Source organism: Gracilinanus agilis, chromosome 2 (genome assembly GCF_016433145.1).
Source record: "Gracilinanus agilis isolate LMUSP501 chromosome 2, AgileGrace, whole genome shotgun sequence".
NCBI lineage: Eukaryota > Metazoa > Chordata > Mammalia > Didelphimorphia > Didelphidae > Gracilinanus > Gracilinanus agilis.
In genome coordinates, this window is record NC_058131.1 from 484,418,659 (window position 1) to 484,426,781 (window position 8,123).

Below are 8,123 nucleotides of genomic sequence, written 5' to 3' on the forward strand. Positions count from 1 at the left end.
GTAACAAAACTGGTATCCTCTCAAAAGCTGAACCAAGATGTTATTTTTAAAAAGAGTCAAAGAGCGACACCAACTTGAAACAGAAGTAAGAATAACTCTTGGGAAGATAACAAAAGTAGCAAAAGTCCCACCATAATCTGAAACTTCTTGCCACTCAAGCCTCAATGTGAATATTTCAGGTAAGGACTACTGGAGGAAATATGGCTTAGCCTTCTATACAATGCTTTTTTTTTTTTTTTTTTACCAAGAGACCATAAGAGAGTTATAAATAAAATAGCAAAGCATTTAATCAGGATAGAATGGCAAATGAAAATCAAGTAGTACAATCATTCTCCACCTCCCACATCACTCATAACAAAGAAAAATAATATCCCACATTTATGGGATAGGAAACCTTCCCTGACACCTCCTGTTCCCAGGCAAGAAAGGGTTTTATCATGTATAAGACATCTATTAGTGCTCCATCTCCTAGCAATTGGCCACTGTTTCTCTGATACTCAACTCTACACTTAAAGCTGCTTTCCCTCTTCGCTTCCAAAATGTCTCCCTCCTCCTCTGCCAAACTTTGACTTCCATCTTCTGGAACTATATTCTGCAACAGCTTCTTCATTCTTGGAAGTAATGGTATTGCTCTTTTTAAAGGCTGTCCATGCACCAACATGCCTAGGGCAGTGATGGGCAAACTTCAGCCCAAGGGCCAGATGTGGCCCCCTGAAATGTTCTAGCCAGCCAGGGACATTATTCCTAATCTGACGAATACAATGATTAGGATACAATACAATGAAACTTTGAAAGAGTTGCCTTAGAAACAGACTGACAGATGAGCATTTCCTTTCCTTTGGCCCCCTCTTTAAAAAGTTTGCCCATCACTGGCCTAGGGGATGATCGACACTTTTGGGTACTTTGTCAGTCATGGACACTATGATTTTCCCTGTCATAGAATCCCTAAACCCTCACTCCTAGTCAGGGCAAATAAATTCCTTTCAGCTCTGGATATGTATTTGACAGCTAATACCTTGCCTGAACCCTGAAAATTCTGTTGGAGCTACAATGAGCTTTAAGAATGCATTTAGTACTGAGTTAAAAGAGACAATCTTTTCCATGAAGGCAAGTTTCTACAGTCCCTGGCCCCATTATGTAAAGATAAATAAGACATATTCCCTACCTCCATGGGATTACAGTGTAGTAGAAGATTATGATCAGGGAAATGAGAAATGTTTAACAGTTGACTCTGGGGGGGAGGGGGAGGGAATGGACATAAAACACATTTAAGATTAATCTGCATTATTAACATTTTCTTCATAACTTTCTTAAGTCTAGACAATCAACAAAACAATAAATCAAGGCCCATTTTGTGGTGTTTGCTGATTTCTAATATATAAATGCTCCCAATGGAAATTTAACAATCAGCTCTCATGAGTTGATTCAAACTGGCTCCAGAACATATCTATTTAAAACAGAAAGCAGCATCCTGGGTGGGTGCATAGAAGATCATTCCCTTAAGACAAAATAATGGGTTGGTCACTTGGTAGAGGAGGGCCAAGCTTAGATGTCAGATAGATGGGCAAAGGGCTAATTGACCTCAGAAGCTTATATTTTCATTTATGTCTAGAGCAATGACGGTGAACCTTTTAGAGAAGGACTGCTGGGTCCCACCCCCAGACCAATTGCCATGTCATGCCCCTCCTTACCCCACACAGAGGAGGAAAAAAGAAAGCATTCCCATTGGGCGGGCTGCTGGGTAGAGGGGCAGGTGATGAAACATCCTCAACAAGTGTAGAGAGGGAGAGGAGAGTGGCCTGAACACTCTGTTCTCCTCCAGCTCTGCCACCTATGAGCCACCTACCTTATCCCCTGTGTGTTCCCATTGGGCTGCTGGGGGAATGTGGAAAAAATGTCATTAGGTATGGTGGAGAGGGAGAGGGGAGCAGCTCTTCCCGAGTCCCTCTGCCTTCCTAGTAACAAACTCTGTGGGAAGGGAGCCACATGCTCACAGAGAACACTCTACATGCCATTTTTGGCACCCATGCCATAGGTTTGCCATCACTGGTCTAGAGTACAGGTATGTGAAGATAAGATTGTGTAACAACATTTTTATACCCTACTCATTTTACCCTCTCCTCAATGTTGTTGTTGTTCAGTTATTTCAGTCATGTCCAACTCTGTGACCTTATTTGGGGTTTTCTTGGCAAAGATTCTAGAGTGGTTTACCACTTCCTTCTCCAGTTCATTTGACATATGAGGAAACTGAGGCAAAAAGAGTTAAGTGATTTGCTCAGGGTCACATAGCTAGTAAGTAATCAGTCTCCCTGACTTCAGATCCAGCATGCTATCCACTGTACTATCTAGGTGCCTTCCCCTTAAATGCTAGAAAAATCCCCTTTTTTGGAAACCCAAGTCTCGTGTCTAGGGGAAAGAAGAGAGTTTTTATGCTAGACTAGGTAAAGCCTGGTAGCAACAGTGGAAAGAGAAAATATAGAAGGAGCTTTACCCAAATGGGTTTGGGATGCTAATCAGTAAACACATAACAAAATAATGTAAAAAAAGAATTAAAGGGGCAGCTAGGTGGCTCAGTGGTAGATAGGGAACCAGGCCTGGAGTTTTCAACTCAATTGAAATCTGGCCTCAGACACATACTAGTTGTGTGACCCTGGGCAAGGCCTAGTTTTTGCCCTTCTGTCTTGGAGTTGTTACTAAGACAGAAAGGAAGGGTATAATTAATTAATTAATTGATAAAAGTAAAAGAAAATGAATTTAAAACCCCAGGTGGGATTAAATCTATTCAATCAGTCCTCTTCCCTCCTGGAGTCCTATTTCTCATAAATGCTTCCTTGTGTATCCTATAGAGTGAAAAAAATGAAACTAGAACCCAGCCTCTGTAAGGCTAGAATTTGAGAGAAAAGAAGGTGTAGGAAAAGAAGGTGTAAGATGTGCAGTGGGATTAAATTATCAAGAAGGGAGTTACTTCTTCCTTTGGCTGCTCTTTCCAGTCTTGGTTCTTCACTTCAAAAGGAGTGATACAAGATGAGAAGATCAGCCTGGTCAGTTAGAGGGCAAAGGGGGCCATGCAATGGAGACAGTTAGAATGACAGATGAATATCCATGAGAATGGCCCCAGACCTCAAAGAAATTTTACCAGCTCCTTTGTTTAGCCTTATCTGACCCCTCGAGATTTTTGAAAAATTATTGTTTATATCTTTTATTTTCACATCTTTTTTCTTTCTGAATATATTGTTCCACCCCTACCCACTGAGTCATCTCTTGTAGCAAAGAAAAAATGAAAAACCATCTCTGACAAAATATGTATTTTGTTATTCAGTTTTGTCTGCCTCTTTGTGACCCCGTTTGGGGTTTTTCTTGGTAAAGACACTGGAGTGGTTTACCATTTCCTTCTCCAGCTCATTTTAGAGATGAGGAAACTGAGTCAAAGAGGGTTAAATGGCTTGCCCCAGGGTCACCCAGCTAAAAGTGCCTGAGACTGGATTTGAATTCAGAAAGATGAGTCTTCCAGATTCAAAGTCCAGCACTCTGGGCTACCTAGCTGCCCTCTGACAGAATATGCAATCCTCCATATTCGTAGTCCTCTGCAAAGAAGGTACGTTTTCCCATCCCTTCTCTGGTGCTAAGCTTGCTAACCTACTCATGATTGGTGCTTTTTTTTTTTGAAGACATCAACTTCCTCTGCATAATTCAGTGAAAAACTAACAAGCTCCTGGGGTCTGTGGGTCAGTCAGCAGATGGACTATGTCTGAATGGTCACCATTCTGAGAGCAATTATTTGAGTAGCATCAAGCCTCTAAATCGGACAAAGATGGAGATCCAGTGGTCAGAAAATGAACACATCTTCTAGTGTTTTCCTAATATGTCCACGTAGTGTGTATATTATAGCCTAAATGCAGTCATTAATTAAAGGTAGATATGGCTGTGTTTGTTACTTCACATCCTGAACCTATCAGAGGGAGACACTGAAACTGAGCTGAACCCCATTTCAATATAGTGACCTCCAATCTTTGGTGCCCCTTGGGACGGCATCTGACTCTGCCTTGACTGACTGAAGTTACAACCAGCAGAAGAGGGGATTCCAGGGAACAGGGTATGAAGAAATGCCCTTGTCCTTACTGTTGGTGACACTTTTGTTACTGTCATATGTGGTCTTATAAATTCCAACTTCAACAAATAGTGACTATAAAATACCTATTCTGGGTAAGAGTGACAGTTTGGTGGCCCAGTGGATAGAGTGCCAGGCCTGGAGCCAGGAAAATTCATCTTCCTGAGTTCAAATCTGGTCTCAGATGCTTATTAGCTATTGTACTCTAGGCAGGTTATCTCCCTCGGGCAGGTTATTTAACTTCTTACTGCCTCAGTTTCCTCATTTGTAAGATGGGGATAATAATAGAACCCACTTTCCAGGATCACTGTAAAACAAAATGAGGTATTTTTAAAGCACTTTCAAGGAACTAGGTTGCACAGTGGTTAGAGCACTGGGCTTGAAATCAGGAAGATTCACCTTCATGAGTTCAAACTCTGCCTCAGACACTTCCTAGCTATGTGACCCTGGGCAAGTCACCTAACCCTGTTTGCCCCAGTTTCCTCATCTGTCAAATGAGCTGGAAAAAGAAATGACAAACCACTCCAGTATCTTTGCTAAGAAAACCCCAAATGAAGAGTTGGACACAACAGAAACTACTGAACAACAACTTATTCTGCTATTTATAAAAAGAAAACCACTTTGCAAAGGTTAAAGTGCTATTTAATGCTAGCTATTAATTATTGTTATTATTTCCCAAACCTGACAAAGAACCATCACTGTTAACTGGGTCTAAAAGCTATTTAATAATAGCCAGAATCTCCATCAGCAGACAGCTTTCTTTCTTTAAAAACACTCTTACAATAGAGACTTCATTAGCCTTCCAATCGACAAAATGGCTGTCACATGTTAACAAGTAACAGGGTCAGGACCAATACCCAGGCCTCCATTCTACATTACAGTATAACAGACAGTGCCAAACCTGGAGAAACTTGAGTCTGAATCTCAGCTGGTTCTGTGATACTGGGAAAAATTATTTAAACTTTTAAGCCTCGGTTTCCTCTACCTGTAAAATGAGGACGATAATACTTATACTGCCCAATTCACAGGATTGCTATGAGAATATTTTATAAACTTTAAGCCATTACATTGGGAGTCCCTAACACCTTCGTGTAGTTTTGATTTTTGATATAAGGTTTTTGTAAATAATAGTTTTAAGCAGCAATAAGATTTTTGGGAAACACTGAATAAATGTGAGCTATCATCATTCCATTATCCATTTACCTCTGTGTAACAATGAGAAGATGCTGAAGATGGACATAAAGTAGCTGAAGGATACCACTATAAAGGGTTGGTAAAAACTTTCCTCATTTGAATGCAATGAGCATTTGTTAAGAACCTATTATGGGGCAAGTCATTGACCTCCCATTGCCCATCCCTTACCACTCTTCTGCCTTGGAACCAATATACACTCTTGATTCTAAGACAGAGGTAAGGGTTTAAAACAAACAAACAAACAAACAAAAAAGAACCTGTTCTGGAGGTAGCTAGGTGGCTCAGTGGCTAGAGATTAGAGCCTAGAGATGGGAGGTCCTGGGTTTAAATTTGGCCTCAGACACAGCCTGGTTATGTGATCCTGGGCAAGCCACTAAACCCTAATTGCCCAGCTTACCACTTTTCTGCCTTGGAAAGCAATGGTTGGTTTTTTTTCTGTTGTTTTTTTTTCTTGTTGGTTTTTTCATTGTTGTTGGGTTTTTTTCATTGTAGTAGTAGTAGTAGTAGTAGTAGTAGTAGTAGTAGTAGTAGTAGAACCTCTTATACTCAATCTACCCCTTGGCAGAGGTGGGAGGTCCACAGATATAAAACAGTTCATGTGTTTTCAAACTTTCTCAATATATCAATTAGATATACAGAATTTCCCCCTCTCTAAAAATAAAACTACTATGTGTCACATGGGATGACTCTCAGGGAAGAGGAGAGAGAATACTTAAGAAAGTGGTGGGGGGCAGCTGGGTAGCTCAGTGGATTGAGAGCCAGGCCTAGAGATGGGAGGTCCTAGGTTCAAATCTGGCCTCAGACACTTCCCAGCTGTGTGACCCTGGGCAAGTCACTTGACCCCCATTGCCTACCCTTACCACTCTTCCAACTATAAAATCAATACACAGAGGTTAAGGGTTTAAAATTAAAAAAAAAAAAAAAAAGAAAGAAAGTGGTGGGATGTTATGATGATGTAGGAAGAAGGAGGAGGAGATATTCTGTAGCAAGAAGGCACTGTATTAGGCACTGAGAATAAAAAGTTAGACAATAGGTTATAAGCTCTTTGATAGTATGTCTGTCTAATGGGAAAGACAACATGAACACAAATAACTGATACTAGGAAGAGTGGCATTAGTGCAAAGTAAAAGTCTAGCCAAAATGCTATGAAAATTTTGAGAGGAAAGGTATTCCTTTCTACTGGACATTAAGGGAGAATCAGGGAAAGCTTTAGGGACAGGGTTTGGATCTGATTTGGATCTTGAAGGTTGGGAAGGGCTTCTGTGGGTAGAGTCAGAAGGGTCAGGACTGGAAGAAAGATCATCCCAGGGAAAGAAATGAGAAAAATCAAGAGAGTAGTTCGGTTTAGCTGAAATGTATACTCCCTCAAAGGTAAATTCCTTGAGAAAGTTGTGGGTTCTGATCCCTACTTCTGATATTTCAAGATCTTTCCCAGGCATTTACAAAGAGATTTAGTTGTTTTTAACTGTGTCTGGTTCTTACTGACTCTATTTGGGGAAAGAAAGAAGGAAAGAAAGAAAGAAGGAAGGAGGGAAGGAAGAAAAGATTTGAAGAGAAAAATCCACTCTGTCTTTTTAAAATTTAGCACAATTTTAGTAATTAATAAATAATATGTTATATAAATAGTATTCATACATGTAACATTCACTTATGTATTGTTATATAAATATATTACATGTAAATAATATATTATATTAATGCATTTGTATATATAAATAGTATATGATGAATATATTTATTCAATGTATAAATTATAAATGTATTCATATATTATCTATAAACATAAATTATTATTAAATAAATATATTTAAAACTAACAAGATTTTTTTGCTAGTTTTGTCCTTTAACAATTCCTTCAGAAAAATACCAATAGTTCACAACAAATAGTTGTGGAACTAGCACAAGCATAGACAATACAGAGTTTGAGGAGAAGAATTTTAGACCAAGCAAAAAGCCCAAATCCAGAAAACCAAATCCATTTAAGTACCACTGTTTTTGCTTTGTGCGAATTCTTTAACTACAGAGGGAACATAAAACCTCATCAAATGAAATGGCACTTTGAAAGTGTACAAATGGAATATGTTGGCAAGACAAATTTTCACCACCTCATCCTGCTGAAAAAAAATGAAATGTTTTCAATAGGCAGAAAACCACTTTTTTCAAAATCTTGGTCTGTTTCATCAAAAGAACTACTTGCATTGAAAAGGTTGTTTTCAGAATTGCTAGGTGTAAAAAGCCTCATTCAGTAAGTGAAACATTAGTGCTACCTGTAGCTATTGATAGGATTGAAATGATGCCTGATGAGTCCTATACAAAGCAGCTTTGAATGGTTCAACCCACAGATGATATGATGGGAAGGACTATCCTTCAGATTTGAATGCCTTTGCAATCAAAAAATTGAAAAGCTAAAATCTAACTAATTTGCATTGCAGACAAAAAAGCAGAAGATGTAAAGATTGTCATTTGATTTTATACTTATACACACATACACACCCACACACATACTATATGATTGAAACTGATGGAAGATTGGTTATTTGAAAACCTTTATTAACAGCAATGACATATCAAAATAAATTGCCATTATAGTTGATAGTGTTTTAAAAAGAAAATCATGTAATGTGGGAGAATTGCATTAGCCTTTGACCAAGCAAAATGCTAGTCTAGAAGCACTCTTTTAAAATGTGACTCTTTATGCAATTTCCATATGCTTCACAAATGGAAGGAAGGAAAGAAGGAAGGAAGGAAGGAAGGAAGGAAGGAAGGAAGGAAGGAAGGAAGGAAGGAAGGAAGGAAGGAAGGAAGGAAGGAAGGAAGGAAG